Source organism: Camelus dromedarius, chromosome 20 (assembly GCF_036321535.1).
Source record: "Camelus dromedarius isolate mCamDro1 chromosome 20, mCamDro1.pat, whole genome shotgun sequence".
Classification (NCBI taxonomy): domain Eukaryota; kingdom Metazoa; phylum Chordata; class Mammalia; order Artiodactyla; family Camelidae; genus Camelus; species Camelus dromedarius.
The window spans coordinates 3,746,267-3,765,949 of NC_087455.1; the positions used below are offsets into that span (position 1 = coordinate 3,746,267).

Genomic DNA, 19,683 nt, shown 5'->3' on the forward strand with positions numbered 1-19,683 from the left:
GAGGCCAGTCCTGGGATCCAGAGCGGCCTCTGCAAGCTGGGCGGCCCCCCTGAACTCCAACGACTCTCTGATCCTGCCCCAGACCAAGTGTTGGGAACCACACCTCTGCCCTGCCTGACCCCAAGAACCCCTCCAGACCACAGGCTCTTGCTCCTGTTCCTCTTGTACCTGGGGGGATGCTCTTCCTTATGATAACTATTAAAACAAGGGCTGCAGCCCATGCCAGACACTCCCATGCACCATTTAATTTCACTTAATCCTAATAACGGCAAAGAATGTTTCCTAGATGAGGATCCTGAGTTTCAGAGAGGTCCAGCACGTAACTCCCACAATTGGCATGGTTGCATCCGTACCCCCGCCCCGTACAGACGAGAAGGAAGATGTGGCTCAGGGTGTGCAAGGCATTTGCCGAAGGCCTTCCAGCACAAGGAGGATATGTGTGTCCTTGCTTTATCAGCCTGTGTGGAAGATTCTAATACCAGCAGAACCAGGTGAAGCCTCCAGAGAAGTGGCGGTAACTGGCAGCAGCGGCGACAAGGCCAGCTTCTTCGGGGGGAGACCTGTGCAGCCACACAGGGCCCCGGGCTCAGAAGGGCCTCAGTGATGGTTAATTTTCTTTATCCACCTGGCTGGACCTCAAGATGCCCCAATATCTGGTTAAACATTCTCCTGGGTATGTCTGGGAGGGGGGTTTTGGAAGACATTAACATTTGAATCGATGGACTCTCCAGTGTGGGTGAGAGTCGGCCAATACACTGAGGGCCTGAATAGAGCAAAGGGGACCGTCGTCTCCTCCTGCTCGGGGACTGGAGCTAAGCCACTGGGTTTCCTGGGTTGGTGCCCAACTTCAGATAGTAGATCATGACACTTGGCCTCCATAATTGGTGAGCCCGTTCCTTGATAGATAGACGGACAGACAGACGATAGATAGATAGATAGATAGATAGATAGATAGATAGATAGATAGAGAGACAGATAGAAAGACATATAGGTATAATTTCATCAGTTCTATTTCTCTAGAGAACCCTAATACAGCCTCATACTTGGTTTGGCCCTCCCGTCACCATCTTGAAATTTTGAGCAATTTTATCTTTGAACTTGCATTTTGTTTTTGTTTATTTAAGTTTATTTTTTATTAAAGTGTAGTTGATTTACAATGTTAGTTTCAGGTGTACAGCAAAGTGATTCAGTTATGCATATACATACATACATATTTTTTTCTCTTCAGATTCTTTTCCATTATATATTATTACAAGAAATTGAATATAGTTCCCTGTGCTGTACAGTAGGTCCTTGCTGTTCATCTATGTGTCTGTTAATCGTGTGTGTCTGTTAATCCCAAACTCCTAATTTATCCCTCCCCAGCCCTCTCCCCTTTGGTAACCATAGTTTGTTTTCCGTGTCTGTGTGAATTTGTGTTTTGTAAGTAAAATTGGAAGGACCAGTGGAGCACGTGTGTGAACGCAGAAGACAGGCACAAGGTGCGCCCCAGCTGTCCCACACGCGCATTGCCCAGAAGCAGAGGATTGCAGCAGCTCCACGAGCTCTCGGGGCTCAGTGGGACTCCCAGGGAGCGCAAGCCACATGCGTCACATCCACCACTGTGCCGGGGGGCACACAGGCCCCGCTGAACACAGGAGGAGGCACTGGCCCTTCTAAGAAACACGAACAAGCCCGAGGCTCTGTCTCATCCTTCCCACTCCTGTTCCTTCCCTGCTCCAGTCAACCCCTCACACTGAAAATGATGAACTGGAAGACGAAGGCTAGAAAGGGGAAAGCATAGGCCCTGTCCCATTGGTCCTTCTGACTCATCTGTAAGCAGAAGGCAGAGCACGCTGTGAAACGTGCACACGTCAACGTGCGAAATAAAAACTGTGAAGTTACTCCGGTGCAGCATTTCCATTGTCCGGTAAGATCGAGCTACACGTGCAAGTAACAAGCTGCAAAACACAAATCCTGCCATTTCAGTAATTCTGCCCACGATTTAACTGCTCTTACATTTGCATTTCAAACTGGCCTCGCACAGGGTAAAGATGGCTGGAGCAACCCACCAGGGCAACGTGCAGTTTTATTTTTCTTTACGTAGGGTGACATTAAATAGCCAGTAAACCTCATCACGATAGCTCAAGAGAGAGATCCTAGAAGAAAAAACAGAATTTTATTATTTCAGTACCTTTGGTGGCAGTTTTTCTCCTGCTGTTTGAACAAGGCAGCCTGTACTTCTGTTTGGAGCTGGACAGTGTGTAAAATGCTGCCAATCCTGAGCAGAGTGCTGGCCAGATGAGAGGGACTCGGAAGATTTTGTTCTCACACTCGTCTGACAAGCGTGGGAACAGAGACCGAGGTCGCGGGTTGGTGTAAGAGGGGGCAGTTGCTCCGTCGCCTGCCTCATGCAGCCTTGACACCTGGCCCCGCGTGGGCCCTGCCCAGCCTCTGCGGGGCTCACCAGCCACCCAGGGCAGGGGCTTTTCTGGGAAGCTGCCAGGGGCCCAGGACTCTGGTCAGGCTGGCATTCTCTAAGGACCTGTCCTGAGAGCACAGACTGTTTAACTGTTTTCCGAGAAAGTCCCAGAAACCCCTGGCCCCTCCCTCCCTCACAAAGAGTCTTTAGCCACGTGAACCCCCATGTTGGGCGGCCCGTGGCCCACCGAAACCCCTCATTATGGCCGACACAAAGCATGAATGCCCTGCCCGGTCTGGAATCCCAGCCGTATTCACTGTATTGTACCCAGAGAAAGGAGAGTGCCTTGACGGATGGAGGAAAGGGGGGCATGTCTTGCCTGGATCGTGGAAGTCAGTGTCCCCGCCCTTTGGCCTGTGGGGCCTCCACTTTCCCATGGCAACTCCCCTCCAGCTTTGTCCTCATCCCACTAGCTTTGAATGAATCTGAAGATCATTTCCAAAGTTGACCTGCTCCGTGCATCTTGGATCAGGGGAGAAATAGGTGCTTCTGTTGGGGAGGGGACGGGGCTGTGGGTGTAGAAAGCTGGGCTGGGTTTGGGGGCGGAGCAGGTTGGGGTTGGGAGGGCAGCTGGCCTCGAGGATGCTCTGCTGGGTCTGGGCCTGGGAGCAACGCAGCTGACCTGTCTTTAGAAAAGTCTTTCCTAACAGCACTTCTCCTCCCAGAATGGAAGTGTTTCATTCATTCTACTCCTAAACAAATCTGGTCGTGCCTTAAAATTGCTCCCCTTTTCCTCCTTTTGTCTCCCCAGCTGATTAGCCTCCCACTCTTGGTTGTCAGGACAGCAAAGAAGGTCATGGCCATCGTGTCCAGCTGCCTGGCTCCAGCCTCTGTGGCTCTCTCGTCCCTGGTCCCCAACCTCCATGTGCCACCTCAGCTCAGACCAGGCCCCGAGTCTGCTCCTAACTGCAGACAGGCAGGGTAGTAGCACCTGCCAACCCCTAACACTGACCTTCCTGTTGGCACTCAGTCTGCCTGCTGGCCTGGCGCTGACATGGGGCTGCACCTTCAGTATGTGTGTCACAGCCGCTTCTTTTTAAAACTAGAACCCCTTCCTCTTTGCATGTGCCGGCCTCCCGGTGTGCAACAGAACTCAGATCCAGGCTCAGATTCTGGACCTGCAGTTTTCCAGCTGTGTGAACTTGGGTGAGTGAACCTCTCTGAGCCTCCAGTTTCTCCGAACTCTCAGGGTTGAGGCTTGGAATCTCATTTATTTTCCCAGGTGATTCTGAAGACCCGATGAGTCCTGAAGCCACTGATGAAAGAAATCCACAGACAAATAGCACAGAAGCTCAAGGGAGGGCTAGGAGCTGGGGGATAATTCCTTATAATTAGATCTTTGGTGCTCAGAAGGCTCCTTTTACAAAAACAATAGTTATCCAGGAGGAAAGGCCATTTGCCCCTCTGTGATCCACTAATGGTGTCAGTAAAGAAGAAACCCCACAGGGTAAATGGCAGTGAGGACAGCTGGGGAGGCAGCCTGAAGGATGTCCAGGCCACAGAGCTAAGAGAAGGGAGGAGGCACCCGGACCTTCCCTTTGCAAACCTGGAGTCCAAGCCCTGGGTCCCAGTGCCACCTGCTACCTCCTAGCCCTGTGACCTCGGACAGGGCACTTCCCCTTCCAGCATCTGCTTCTGCATCTATAAAGGCAAGGGATAAACTGGTACATGGTTCCTTCAAGTGTGGTCCAAGGAATCATGCATCAGAATCACAAAGGGACTTTGTTGAAGAGCAGGTGATGGACTTCACCCCAAACCTCTGAGCCAGAGTCAGCCGACTCTGAAGCTCATTAAAATTGGAAAGTGAGTTGCCTACAGTTGCCAAGGCCTTTTCAAGACCTGATGTTCTAGAACAGTGTTCTCCAAAAGGCACCCCATTCATGAAGAAAACTGTGGAGCATGTATCTATCGATGTATTTTATTTGATAAAGTATGGGTGGCAGTGTCTCTGCTTCCTAGTGTATTCTGAATGTCATAATACATACCCACAAATGACACTTCTAAATAGTTATAAAAATAAACAGACCTGGGGAGGAGGACATAGCTCAGTGGCAGAGCGCGTGCTTAGCATGCACGGGGTCCTGGGTTCAATCCCCAGTGCTTCCATCAAATAAATGAACCTAATTACCTCCGCCCTCCAAAATAATAAAAATAAATAAATAAAAGATCACTCTAACTACAGAGAGAGATGGATGCAGGTAGATAATTTTAAAAAAATAATAATAAATATTAAACAGAACTAAAGTTTAGAGAGAGAGACAAAAAGCCCAGAAGAGGCAACATAATACTGAGGAACAAAACTGGGGACTGACACTACCCAACTGTAAGACTTACTATAAAGCTAATCAAAACAGTGTGGTGTCGGCAAAGGAACAGATAAACATCACTGCAACAGCATAGAGACCCCAGAAATAGGCCCATAAATAGAGTCAACTGATCTTTGACGGAAGGCAACACAATGGGGCAATCATAGTCTTCAATGAACGGTGTTGGAACAACAGGACATTCACGTGCAAAAAAAATGACTTTTACACCCTTCATGAAAATTAACTCAAAATGTAAATTGCAAAACTATAAAACCCCTACAAGATAACATAGGGGCAAACCTAGACGATCTTGGGTATGGTGATGCCTTTTTAGATACATCACCAAAGACACAATCCACGAGAGAGATCATTGAAAACCTGAACTTTGTTCAAATTAACATCTTCTGCTCTGCAAAAGACAGTGACAGGAGAATGAGAAGACAAGCCATAGAGTGGGAGAAAATATTTGCAAAAGAGACATCCAATAAAGGGCTGATACCCAAAATAGACAAAAGATCTCGTAAAACCCAACAGTAAGAAAACAAATAACCTGATTAAAAAATGGGCCAAAGATCTTGACAGACACCTCTGCAGAGAAGATGGGCAGTGGGAAACCAAGCACGTGAAAAGGTGCTCCACAGCACATGTCACCAGAGAAAAGCAAATTAAAACAAGGATGAGATATTTCAGTTAAAAACATATGTATATAAAGAGAAAAGCCATTTTTCAGGTGGTCTGAAATACCACAATAAAGCAAAAATAGACGGTGAAACTTATATCTTATGCAGCTGAATGAGCACAAACAGAGAAAGTCTGAACCATCCGGAGGCAGGAAGTTCCCCAGGGCTTACCTAACCCCAACCCCAGAGACGGTGAGGATTTCAGGTGCCTTGTCTAAGAGCAGCGCGGGGCCAAGAGCAGAGCCTCCAACCACGTGGAGCCCTGAGAGATGGTGTGGAGCAGAGCCCCTGCCAAACTGTACAGAACCAGTTAACACTCATCAGATTCCATGGTTATCTGTTACTGCAGCACAATTAAACTGATCCTAGCTGATACGTCCCTGGAAATTGATTCTCAAAACAGACGCACCGATCACTCAGTGCCATCTTTCAGGTGTGTTAGCGCCGGGCTGCCAGGGTTTTCTCTGTGCCCACAAGCATCTTCTCATTCGTTCTTGGTGTGCTTGCACCCCGTGTGCAGATCACGCTCCTAAGACAGCATGGCTCAATAGAGGACCATGACTAACTTTTCTGAGCACCTACTAAGTGCTGGCTCTTGTGGCTAATTTCCCAGAAGGGATCTCATTCATGTTAGGAAACTACATTGAAGTCACTTTGAACTACAGACTTGAACCTGTGTTACAGGGGCCACGAACCAGGACCTAGGAGACAATGGGTGTATCATTCAAGGTTATGCAGCCAAGTACGTGGCAGAGGAGGGCTGCAAAGAGAAGTCTCTCAGCTCTGCCCTGTGTCCTCAGGGGGTGATGCTTGGACTTCAAGGCCCCTCTCTGAGACAATGTCTGGGGCCCCCTCCCCAACCCTGGCAAATAAAAGGAGACCCTTTCCAACTGTTTCCTTGTCCAGGTAGCCCAAGGGCTGGGCTCGTCCAGTGTGCAAACTCCAGCCCAGCCTCCCTTCACTCTGTAAATATTTGCTGGTGCCTTTCCCACTCCCAGCAAAAGTGGGTGAGCGCAAAGCCAGGCTGGGCATGTGGACACAGGCAGTTTGTCAGCATAATTGATACTGCAAAGCCGGAGGGCCAGCACAATGGATGCTTGCCGAGCAGATGGGGGAGGATGTGTAATCCCCATGATACAGACAGGCATGTAATTTAGGAAAGTGGATTTGTTTTTCTGGAACAACAGGGATGGATAATGCCACTCCATGTAGCCAGGACTGTCTGTGCTGAGTTCAGACACGCTTTATTTCTCTGTCCCGCATTTGGAGCTCTTGGGAGCTCCAACCCTGGGAACTCTGGGAGCCCGCCTGTCCTCACTGGCCTGCTGGCCGGGCCCTGGTCTCCCCTCCCTCCCAGATGCCCGCCCATGGGCACAGGCTGACCTCTGGGTGGCAGGGGGCGATCCTTGGCAGCGGGGGATGGAGCAAGCCATAAAGCTCCTCCAGCTTCTATTTTCTCGTCTTTGCAATGGGGATGGCAGTACCTTCCGTATTGCCACTCGATCATTCACATCAAGCAGATTCGTGGCACACCTGTCACTCGTAGGCTGGATGTGACCACCTCTGAAAGTGCTGGACAGATGTAGACACTCCACACATGAGACTCCCTTACGTTTCCTTCTTCCCTGAAACCCCAGTTTATAAATCAGCCTCCCATCTCCAAAGCCCCCTGTGGCTCTTGCCTTGTACAGGGTAAAGCCTGTATTTCTTTACTGGGTTCTCACACTTAGGATATCCAAGAAAAACATATCCATCAAGAAAGAAGCCACACACATCCTGTAACCACCTGGGGCACCCTAGGACCTCCTCTGCCCAATACACAGACACAGGTAGTGAACAGCATGAGGTGAACTTACCAAGACGTCAACCGCAGCATGTTGTCACTGGGAAGGGAAGCGGGAATAGCCCTCTACCAGCTGACGAATCATGAAGGGAACTGGAATCCTTCCGTTCTCCAAGCTCAGTGAAGTTCTTCCTGGCATGGTCTGCGGCACGTGATGGGCATATAACATTGCTGGAATGAAAGTACAGACGGAAGGCGAGGCAGCTATGGCCTTATTCCTAAGGCAGATCTAAGAACTGCCGTTGACAGATGCCCAAGATACAATGATGGGTGAGAAAAATCAAGCTACAGAACAGGATGTGTAAACGGTATGTTCTCATTTTACAAAATAGGACGTGTCTGGGTCTGGATCCGACAAAATGTCTTCGAATGAACAGGAAATATTAGGAAAGCTACAAACACATCCCCTCAATAAAGATTTCTGGAGAGAGAGATGGGGAGCCTGCTGCACTAGTCTGCTGCATTTCCCCCCATTTAACAGCCCAGCACCGTCTCTACACCGTGATGAGCACAACGCTCTATTGCCATGTGAACGACTTTCCATCGTTTGTTTACACGATCCCCTGTGTTGGACATTTGGACTATAGCCGATTTTTCACTTTTATAACCAGCATTCTGAACGTTCCTGGGAGTAGATCTCTGCTGACGAAGAATACGTCCCGGGAAGTATAATTGCCGCCGTTTTTACTGGCATTACTTCCAGGTGGGTTGTCTTTGATCCACTGCACGCCACTTAGTTAATGTCAAAACCAGGGAATGGCTCCACCTTAATAGCCCTGAGACAGGACCCCTTAACATCCGAAGTTCACTTCCCTCACCTGGAAGATGCAAGTATATGACTTGAGGTGCTGCCAGCCAAGAAGACAAGGGCTGACAGGGAGGATCTCTGGACGTGGGCAGTCACATCACCCCAGGGATGCCCAGGAACCTTAGAAGGGGACTCCACAGAGGGAAGGAACTGCTGATGTGGGTGTAACTGGCCCGACTTCTAAACCAGGGAAGCCTTGGCCATGAGGCTCACACACAGGGCAAGAAACTGACCCAGGAATCGGTTAAGTGTCTGTAGTGGCATCTCACCACGAGCTAGTGACACAGTCTCTTGGTTGAATCATTCTGAATGGAACCCCGGGGGAAGGAGATTTCGAGTTGCCAGGAAACCAGCATTTGATTTCTCACCAGACAATTGCAACTAATTTTTCAGAGATCAGAGCATTTTCGTGCCAAAGAGGAAGCTTTTAAAGTCATTTTTCGGGCTAGAGGACGGAGAAGGAAATACATATTTCTAGAAGAAGGCAGATCTAGGCTGGAAGTCAGGCGGACACCTCTGCAAGTTTCTCAACAGCCAAGCCTCCGTCTCTGTGTTCGTGAGAGGAGGCTGTGACCACTCCCCCACCCCACCCCACCCCCGCTGCGCTGCGCATCAGGAAGGAGAAACACTAGAGTCCGGAAGCGTCCGTAGCACCCAGGAGCCTAGCCAACGGCCATGGTCAGTGACACTGCTGTTGTTTAGCTGTGATTATTATTTTGCTGTCTCTCCTGGAGAAGTTAGGGCACCTTAGGAGGGGACATGAGGCTAATGACGAAGTCCCTCATCAGCTCCTCCCTGCCTTGGTCCAGGTGCTGTCCTGAGCACTGAGGATGCAGCAGAATTTCCGTCCCTCCTGGATCCTGTGTCTGCTGGAGAGACAAAGAGTAAACACACAAACATAAAATACACTGTCAGAAAGCACTAGGGGCCGTGAAGAACCGTAAAACCCAGTAGGAAGCAGAGGGACGTGGGGCTGGTTTGGATTTTTTTTTTTTTAATTGCATTGTGGTAAGGACACTTAACATGAGATCTACCCTCTTAACAAACGTTTACGTGTGTAATGTCATATTTGCACGTTGTTGCATGGACCTCTAGAACTGACCCATCTTGCTTCAGCGAAACTTTACGCCCACTGAGCAGCAACTCCCTGTTCTTCCTCCCCGAGACGGTGGCAACCAGCCTTCCGTGCTCTCCTGTGTATCTGACTCCTCTAGGCACCTCAGATAAGTGGAATCACAGTGTTGGTCCTTCTCCAGCTTGCTTATCTGGAGCTTAGCATAAGGTCCTCAGCATCCACCCATGTTGTCACAGACGACAGGAGTTCCTTCTTTCTCAAGACTGAATGCTATTCCATTGTATGTAAGTACCATGTTGTCTTCATCCATCAGTGGACATTTCAGTTGCTTCCATATCCGGACATTGTTGCCAATACTGCAATGAACATAGATGAGGTGGTGGGAAGCCCTCACTGCGCAGAGCAGGACCACTGAGGAGGGCTCTCATGGGAGGGACAGCACTGGAAAGTCCTGACTGTGCAGTGGGCTCTGGGTTTGAGGACCGAGCTCCATAATGAGGGTCCAGTGGTAAGTGGTGTGGAGGGCAGAGCTCTGTGGAGTTTGTGAAGGAGCACGATGTCCTGGGATTCTAAGCATGAGGGAAGGTAGCAGAAGGGTTTCCTGCAGAGATAGACAAATCGGATTTCATTTTCAAAAGATCCTCTGGCAGCTGGGAGGTGAACAGCCTGGGTGCCTGGAGGAAGGAGGTCGCCCAGAATCCAGTCCAAACATTCCCCGACACACACCCTTCTGGCCGTGCCCATCTGCAGCATCACTTTTCTGAGACATTCATCTTCTTTGACTTTTCAGTCTGGTGCATCTTGGTGTGTCAATCGTGTCCAGTTTAAAAGCTACAGGCTGGCCCTGCGAGTCTTTTAGAGTAGGCTTTCTCCTCACCATTCCTTCCATCCCCTCACTCATCCATACATTTCATAAATAGCGTTGTGCCTGTCACATGCCAAGCACCATGCTAGACTCAGGGACACAGTCACGAACAAGAAGATGCATTTACTGCCCCCACAGAGATCGAAGTCAAACCGAAATGCAGGAAATAAATATGCATGTTTTTTTCAAGAGAAAGGAAAAGAATAATTACACATTTCAGTAAGTGCAGAATTTGGGGAAAAGGGCATGATAGGTCAGAATTATGACTCTCAGGAAAATGTCCCACCCTAACCCCCAGAGTGTCAACATGAGATGAGATATCTTTCCTGTGATTGTGTCATGTTATGGGGCACAACTGACTTTATATGAGATTATCTAGGGGAGCCTAATGTAATCACACGAGCTCCTGAAATCAAGAAATGTTTTCTGGCTGGTTGCAGAATAAGGCAGAAAAAGAGCAGTGCTCCAGCTGGCCTGGACCAGGAAGGACCAGCTACCCTGTGAGCTGGTGATGGAGAAGATGGACCTGCATCAGCAGAAGGGATGCTGGGCACCATCCCTGATGCTGAAAGGTAGTGAGGAAACAGCGATCTCCGTGCTACCAGGCAAGGAAGGAGCGACAGCCAGCAACCCCAGTGAGCTGAGCTGTGGATTCCTCCCCAGAAACTTCGGAAGGAAATGTGGACTGCAGCTTTGGGAAACCCTGAGCAGACGAGCCGTGATATTTCCACAGAGAAGGGTGAATGGTGACTGGAAATGGCCTTAAAAGTTAGTCCGCGTGTTTCCCTGGGGACTAATGATCACGGTGATTGAATGAGTGATAGAAATTAGAAGAAATTAGTCACAGGGGCACTTTTCCGACCCTCTGTCTAACGCACGTCCATGTATTTCCGTGTGCATGATGATGTAGATGCATGCTTTCTCTTTCTGTTTAATGCATCTCAGAAAGGTGGACAATTTGTCATCCTGGCAGAGAAAGAACCCAGAAGGGGAGGGAAGTGAGACAGAGCGCTTTCCGGAAGTGTGTGTGTGGGTGGGGGGGTCAGAAGGCAGAGCTGACTACAGCCCATGTGCAGGTTTCTGGGGTGCTCAGCGGGGATGGGAGCTTTGGTGGGAGGTCTCCGGTCTCCAGGGGCTTCTCCAGCCCGGGATGGCTTGTATCCTGGTTTCACGGAGGCAGCAGCAGAAGGGAAGGAGGAACATTGCAGAGCCCCCTGAAGTGGGGTGTGGCATGGGGAAGACTTGAGCTCTGTCTGCTGCTGGTGGCCCAGACAAACTGTCATGACAAGGGCTGGGACCTGGAACAGAGGGAGAGTGATGGGCGACAGGACAGCTGCAGGGCAGGGTCCCAGAGACAGCCCCGTGGTGGAGGGGGCATTCCATCCCTGTGAGCCAGACCTCCTTCCTCAGGTCTCGTGGGTCGTCAGAAGGGAAAGGCTGTTCTGGGGACCCCACTGGGGCTGCCCCTCAAATGTGCAAGCTTGTTTTCACTGTGCGGCTTGGCACTTGCTGTTCCACCCCTCGGCACACTCTTTTCCAGTCCTGTTGTGTCTTCTTCCCTCACTTTGTGTCTGTGTCCACTCAAAGGACACCTCCTCCAGGAGGCCTTCCCTGAATATGCCACTGCAGCCAGTGCTGTGGTACAGGGGCTTCCAGGGAAAAGGGGCTGTGAGAGTGGACAGAGCCACAAACCAGGCTGCACTGCTTCGGGGCCTGTGAGAGGCTGAGTGGTGGCCCCTCAGAGACACCCACATCCTAATTCCTGGGATCTCAGACTGTTGTCTCTTACACTGGAAAGGGGACTTCACAGATGTGACAGAGTTACGCTCTTGAGATGGGGTGTGATTCTGGGCTGAGTGGGCCTGATGGAATCGAAGGGCTTTTACAGAGGCGGGCAGATGGAGATTTGACCACAGTGGTAGGAAGCGTAACAAGAGAAGCCAAACGTTAGAGCGATTCAGGAAAGGGGTCGCCGCCAAGGAATTCAGCAAACTCTAGGAGCCGGAAGAGGCAAGGAACAGATTCTCACCTAGAACCTCCAGAAGGAGCCAGCCCTGACTGCACCCTGGTTATAGCCTCCTAAGACTCATTTCGGACTCCTGACCTGTAGAAGTATAAAGTGATAAATTCATGGTGTTCTAAGCCATGCCACATGTGGTCATTTTTAACAGCAGCAAGAATAAATGAAAACAGAGCCCAGAATTCCTGGCCGGGGGGCCCCATCCAGGAGTCACACCAAAAGCTCCCATGTTCTTGAAATCAGAGCAGCTGTCAAATCCCTGGGTCTTCCCATCTGGAGTCCAGAAGAGCTTCTTCAGTCCTGAGAGGCTCTACGGGGACCCATCTGGGCTGTCAGCAGGCCGTCTTGACCCCTCAGAGAACACCAGGAAAATCCTGGAGAGGGGCTCCCACTGCGGGGTTGGGGAGGGGGTTGCACTGGGCAGCTAGGAGCTCAGAGCCCTTGAGATCCCCTAACTGGTGCTAGGCTGCTTCCAGCTCAGGTGCTGGAGCACCGGGCGGTGCTTTTCCCCTCAGTGTTGGTGGCCAATTCCAAGTTCCAGATGTCTATTTCTTGGAGGGCCTGGGTCAGTTTTGCATCCCCATCGTCTGACCCTAGCAAGGTCTCAACAAATGTTCCAAATGGAAAGATTCAACCTTGCAGTCACCTATGGCCAGAAGCTTGAGTTCCCTTCCGTTCTCTCTCTTCTTTGGAGGCTTGGTTTTACCTGTGGCTGCAAGGATGTGCTGGGGATGCCCCAACTCCTACCTCCAGGCCAGCCTAGTGAGGCCTCCTCCCCGGCCAAGCCTGAATGGTTTCCCAGCTCACCCCGCTGCTGCGTGTCCAGCCCCACCACTTCATAGCCCCATGGGGCTATAAACCCCCCAGTGGCCATACCCCTGCCCCTCTAAAGCCCTCCAGAGACTCCTGGTCACCAGGCTCAAGTCCACACTCTCCTGCATGCCTCCCCAGCTCCCTCAGTCACCTGTGCCCTGTTAGCCTCTCCAGCCTGGTCCCTGGCCACACCCACCCCCTCCAGCCGCAGGCCACAAGGGGTCCTCAACTCCACCCTCCAGTCCTTCCCTCTGCCTGGAAGGCCCCTTGTGCCCTGGTGAGCTCTGGGCACCCTGCAGGCTGACTCTGGTCCCCCTCTTCACGCAGGGTGGAAATGGGGGTACTCTCATCTTTAGCCAAGGCCTCCGCAGCCCTGAATGTAGAATCTGCTCCCTCATGTATCCTCTGACTCGGCCACCTTATCTGTATCCTTCACGGCATCTAGGATGATGTTGTCATCTAATGTGATGGTCTGCTTCCCTGTTTTCTGTCTGTCCTCCCGCGAGGATGCATGCAGGGAACCCCCCTGGGCTCACTGGGCTACCCTGTGTCTGGGCTGTCCTGGCACACATGGGGCCCTTAATGGCCATGGGTCAAGTCAGTGTGCCAGGCAGCCTTCTCACCAGGTGCCTCCCCACCCTACCTGTGACTCTGATAAGTGGGGCTCCATCTCAGCATGTGGTCATCCCGCACCAGGGCCCGCCCTCCCCAGCCTGCCTCCTGTGTTCCGTTTAGCTGGTACCTGACACTCTGGAATGAACCGCCATGAGGGCGGCTGGAAATGTGGAGGAGAGGAAGGAAGGATTGCTGTGAAGTCCCTGGGTCACAGATAAGCCCAGTACTGTCTGTTTCTGAAATCCCTGCTACCCCACAGGCAGCCAAATAAAGACGCCCCAGAGTTTAGGAGCCTGATGGGGAGGGGAACAGGGGTGAGGGAGGTCATACAAATTAAGCCATGTTCTCATCTAGTTCAGAATACCCACGCCTGGCCCATTTTTAGGAACAGAGGTCAGCAAGAAAAAGAGCAGGGTCCCCGGGGCGGCACCTGCTCATTTCCTGCTTTGGGAAGCTGGGAAGCCCTTTAGAAAGGGAAGTTTTCTCATCAGACCCACCTGGGCCGCCACCCCTGCTCTGCTGGGGGGCCCTGGCAGGTCACCCTGGCCTTTCTGGAACTTTCAGTTCTCATCTCAAAATAAGGACATCAGTTCACCCGTCCCCGAGGATGTCCTGAGAGCCAGTAGAGGGCCACCTGTAGGGGACGGCAGGGGCAGGAAGGTGCTGGGACAGGAGTACGACTCCCAGTGCGGGACAAAAGCAGAGCCCCCTGCCTCTCCAAACTTTCCAAACTTGCAGGCAGCTGCTGCCTGGTGAGGGGGCTATTTCAGACGCGGCTGTAAAAGGGACCAAAATATCCGGTGAAGTCTATAATTGGATGGAGAGTTGTCAGGCCACGTCCTGGGCTCCCTAGGGCCTCCTGCTAACTACCGGGAACCCGACGCCGTCCCTGCTCCCCTGAGCCCTCCCAGGCCCCCTGCAGGGACGCACCCTCGCGCTCTCCCCTTTCTTCCCGGACCTCCCGCCCCTCCGGCCCCTCCCGCTCCTCTCCGAGGGGAGGGTAGCGTCTCCTTCTCCGCGCCCCGCCCGCCCTCCTCGCCTCGCCCCGCCCTCCCCCTTCCGAGGCCCCGCCCACCGCCCGGCTCCGCCCTCCGCGCTCGGGGCTGGGGGAATCTCACCGCTCCGGCCACTTCGCCCCTGGGGGCACCGAGCAGCTTTGTTCTTGGGGAGCCGCTGGGCTGGCTGCGGCTGCTGCGTTCCTCCCTAAGGAAGTATCTCCCCTTTTCCTATTTTTTTGTTTCTCACACATTTTGTATTTTATACTCTAAGTTCCTAAGCTTGACTTTTTACTGTATTTATTTAGATATTTGTTTTAAAACTAGTTCTCTCTCCGGTCCCCTGGCCTGCGGGAGGCCACCAGACCTATTACAAGTCTTACTAAAGGGTCAGTTTGCTAGATTTGCGGGGGTGGGCGGGCAGAGTTGCTGGCAGCCCCCCCCCCAGGAGGGGGCTGCCCGGGGCGGGCTGCTTCTTCAGACCCCGCAGTCCGGTGTTCCGCCCTGGACTGGAACCCCAGCTGGTCTCCGTCTGAGCTTCTCCCCTAACCAGGTAAGGCCTGCTCCCCTTCTCCGCTGGGGGCTGCAGGATTCCACCTATCTCCCCATGGCCAGGAGGGAAGAGCCCTGGGTGTGCCTGAGCCCTGGGGACCCTGCCCTCTCCTAACTGAGATCTGTTTCCTTCTGGAGCCTGAACACACCAAGCTCTTCAGGGAGTGAGCTCAGTCTTGCGAGGTGGATCTGTGCTTTGCCTAAGCTTCAGAGAAGGATGGAGCCGAGTCAGTGAGAAGGCACCTGTTTGATTTTCGCTGAGCAGCTCCAGAAGGCAGAGCGCAGGGATGGCTGCAGTGTGTCGGATGCTGGGCTTGTTTCTGAGTTGCTACTTTTGAAGTTGTTGCAGTATGCCAGCTTCTTTCAGCTTTGGAGTAGGAGACAGAAAGATGGCTAAAAGACAAAAAACCAGAAGTGGTGAGGTGGGGAAGAGCAGCTTCCCTTTGGTTTTGCATTTGTTGCCCAAGAACTTTGCATTTTGGTCTAAATTTAAATCTCTTTGCTATCCGAGCACTATATCCTCCTCTCCGCACTTTCTCTGGCTCAAGAAGGTGTTTTTGTCCTTTTTCTGCAAATCAGTCCTTTACAACAGACCACAGTTTCTTGTCCTAGGTTACAAAGTATAACTGGAATTAGTCACATTATTGGGAAACGTGGCTGCCCTTCTCCTCACTCAAGCCCAGACTCAGAGATGACAGATGGCAGGCTTATCAGGCACCTCCAGAAGGAGGCGGCCCCACCGGCCCTCCTGGAGCCTGTGCCGGGTTCCCCCCACCAGAACGTGTCTTCTTCCAGAACCTCGTGCGGCGCCCGCCTCTACACAGGCCATTCCAGGCCCGATCTGTCTGTCTCTCACTGAGGATGTACACCCGGCAGAATCCTGAGAGCCAGGCTTGTGCTGTGAGACCTCCCCGCCCCGCGATGGGCCATATCTTCAGACCCTTTCTCATTTAGTTCACTGAGTTGCTCCAGGGAAGTTCTTAACCCCAGGGCTTCCGCGTTCCCAGAGGCCTGCTGTGTGGGGTGTGCCGCCTGCTGGTGCCGAGGGTGAGGGTGGAGGGCAGGGGCTTCGCTGCCCGTCTTGCCTTCTGCTTCCCCACTCTGTTGCTTTCTCCGGCTGCCCTGAGCTAGGGGCCCGCGCCCAGTGAGCCTCAGTTTCCTCACCTGCCACCCGGAGATGAAAAAAGGATACAGTAAAAGAACCCCGTGAGTGCCTGGTACCTCGCAGGCACGCAGTGGGTCTTAGTTTGCTTCCACATCACAGACTGGGGAGAGGGTGGCATCAGTGGTTGTGGGAGGAAGCACCCCCCACCAGATGTCCTTGTCGCTCTGCTCCTCAGGGGCCGGCTGCGTGACTTCAGGAAATCGTCACCATGTGGTTGTTGGGCCTCTCGTGGCAGGCAAGAGGCTGGAGGACCGGAGGCCTTCCTTTCCTGGGGACCCAGGAGTGACTCTGGGGGATGTCTGGGACCTTTAAAATGTTAGGAGCAGAAATCTGTTTGTCACTGTTTTTTTCCGGGGCTTCTTCAGAGTTTCATCAGATTCTCAAAAGTTTTTTCACATCTACAAAATGGTTCAGTAAGTGGCCCACAGGCTGATCCAGCCCATGGGCGGTTTTAGTGCTTCATAAGTTATTTTAAATTTGTTTTCATTACTTGTTGGAGGGGGGAGGGTGTAGCTCAGTGGTAGAGTGCGCGCCTGGCATGCACAAGGTCCTGGGTTCAATCCTCAGAACCTCCATCAAGAGATAGGTAAATTAAAAAACCTAATTACCACCCCACAAAAAAAGAAGAAAAAATTAAAAAATAAAAGACCCTTGATTTTTAAGAATGTTTTCATTACTTGTCGACGTGCACAGGAGATTTCACGTGCATGTCTGACTCTCTGGCTTCTTTTGCAAAATGAAAGGATGAGACAAGTTTTGGCTTGTGTCCCTGCAAGGCCATCAGAGTAGCCGCCCACTGCAGCCAAGCGTGTGCCCTCTGGTCACCCAGGGTCGTCTGTGGGACCAGCAGGGCCTCTCCAGGCCCAGGAGTTCGCCAGCTCCGGGCTAGACGATTTGCGCTGTCTGCCCCCCTCGCGCTCCGTGCTAAGAGGGCTGCAGAGACGTGGAAGCGCTTTCACAGGAGGGGAGCCAGCGTGTCCTGGGAACAGAGCCGTGGCTCACAGGGAAAGATGGATGTTGCTGTAAGAAAAGGTGTCTGGTGGGGAGGGAAGAAGACGTGTGGCCAGGGCAACCCGAAGGAGCCCTGGCTGGTGGGCTCTCTCAGCCCCAGAGCGGGCGGCAGGAGGACCAGAGGGCACTGGACTCAAGTCTAGCAGAAAGAGTGGTGCAGGGACGGGAGGGCTGCCCGGGACCCGCTCTCTGAGGGGTGGCGCCCCAGTGCAGGAGGGATTCAAGCAGAAGCTGGATGGTCATTTCGCAGAGCTGGTCAAGGGCTAACCTGAACCTTGACGTCCAGGTGAACCGTCCAGGTAGATTTAAGGTCTTTTCCCAGCTTGAGATCCTGCGCTTTCTAAGTGCCTCCTTTCCAGTCCTAAGATTCTGCTGGTCCCCGCCTCCCCCCTTTTCTTCCTTCAGTGCTGCTGCTGGCGATGCCAGGGGCTCACACAGGTTGTGTGCGATGAACTATGTGTGTGTCGTTCACCTCAGTTTTTATTTTTGTTTGTTTGTTTGGGGGGTAATTAGGTTTTTACTTACGTATTTATTTTAATGGAGGTACTGGGGATTGAACCCAGGACCTTGTGCATGCTAAGCATGCACTCTACCCCTGAACTATACCTGACCCCTCACCTCAGTTTTATGAACAAGGGAATGGAAGGTGAGAGTTTGAATGACTTCCCTGAGGACAGGTAGAGAGAATACGAGAGTCAGGAGTCAAACACGCGTCTGGGGATCAGAGCGCTTGTCACATCAACACAGGCCTTTTCCGCATCTTGGGAAACGTCCCCTCAAATAGGGCATCGTTACTGACGCAGGCCGGCCAAGAGGCCCCTGAGGATTTTTAGCCAATCCTCCTACTCAAGAATTGAAGATGTGGCAGGTTGCCTGACAAAAATACCTGTAAAATCCAGAAAGACCAACATCTGCTAAGATAGAAAAAGCACAGTTCCCCCATTTTACAGATGAAGAAACTGAGTCCAGGAGAGTGGGTGACTTGCTTGCTTTGTATGTAGAGACAGAGGAGGTCTCAAACACAGGTTTCCAGAGGGACCAGGACATAGAGGTCTTTCCACCCAGGACCTGGCATTGTGTGTGTGTGTGTGTGTGTGTGTGTGCGCACACGCGCACGCAGGGGTGTATGTGAGGGATAGGGTTGGTGTCTGAGATGGCCAGTTCAAGGCCAGGTGGCCACATGACCTCTCCTCCTTTGCACTTTGCCCAGGGCCAGCACAGGGATTGTCGGATCAGTGGATGAATGAGTGACTAAATGTTCACATGAATGTGGAGTTGAATGAAGAAATGATACAACATGACCGTTCCTCAGCTTTGCTATTTAGCAAAGTCGGTCACTTTCTTTGTGGTTTTGTAAGTACCATTTGTTTCTGCTTATTAGAATTCCTTCCAGTGGATGAGCCATGAGGCGCCCACCATTCCCACTAGCCACTGCCGCGAGCATCTTTGTGCTGGTGACTCCCACCACTCCGCAGTGATTCCCAAGGAATAGGATTTCTGGGTCAAAGGGCGTGGCCGTTTTGATGGTTCTCAGGAGGTATTAGGACTGAGCTTTCACGAGAGGCTGCAACATGGGCTGGGTAACGTCGTGGCCCAAACAAAGGGAAGCCTTGGCAGACACCCAGGGAATGTGCGGAGGGCGGCCCCGCCAGCCCGCTGAGGTCGTGGAGGTTGTCAGAGTCCTCCTGGGACAAGCCCCGTCTGATGGGTACGTTCCCTCCGGCTGTGCGCTGGCCTTAGCTCGTATGCTCCCAGCTACTGGACGCTCACTACTTCTAGCTAATTCTGCCTGTGTTCTGGTGGAAGTGAGAATACCATTTTCCTTTTTTAAAGTTTGGTTCATAACACAGTTTTGAAGAAAAGTAGCAGCTTGCACTGTCTTTCGGTCGGCACTGTCTCTGAGGGGAAGTCTCCTGTATCTGTGTGCTGACAGAGCCGGGCCAGCTGGAGCAGCTTTGACTGCCCGGCAGCCGGGCCACAGGGACAAGCTGCTCTTGCTCCTATAAAGATGAGAAGAAGCAAACTAACTTCAGCAATAAATTAAACAAAATCTCACTTGAAAATAAAACAGAGCCACAAGCATCTTTGTGATGACAGACTTAGTGACTACGCAGGGTGTCGCCCAGTAATGCTTCCTTTCCTCGGCTCTCTGGTCTGAAGACCGTAAGATGACCATCACGGCCACCTTGCTCAGTCTCTTCAGCCGATGACCGAATTGTCCCTCTCCTGGCACTGGCCCACCTTCTCCTGTCCCACCGCCGTTGGCAGGGGGAGTGCCGCCTCCCCAGGGAGTCCGTGGCGCCTTGCTGGACATCTAGTTAAGATGAAATCTCTCTCCCTGCCACTTCCCTCTGTCAGCTGTGACTTCCCGGTTTTGGAGGGACTTAGAATAATTTAAATCCCCTTTCCCATGACATTTTTGGACCTCTATGAAAACAAAAATACTGTGACCCTGAGCCTGATATTGGATGCCG

General features: G+C 52.0%; 1 protein-coding gene across 5 annotated transcripts in view; it reads left to right on the forward strand.

Annotated features, from left to right (window-relative positions):
* Nucleotides 1-14,576: 14,576 nt before the first annotated feature.
* Nucleotides 14,577-19,683, forward strand: part of COL22A1 (collagen type XXII alpha 1 chain) — a 213,937-nt gene continuing 208,830 nt past the window's right edge. For all 5 annotated transcript variants that reach the window (XR_004132600.2, XM_031439674.2, XM_031439676.2 and 2 more), the window contains exon 1: nt 14,577-15,034. The gene's annotated coding sequence lies outside the window, so the exon portion shown is untranslated. The remainder of the gene's footprint in view (nt 15,035-19,683) is intronic.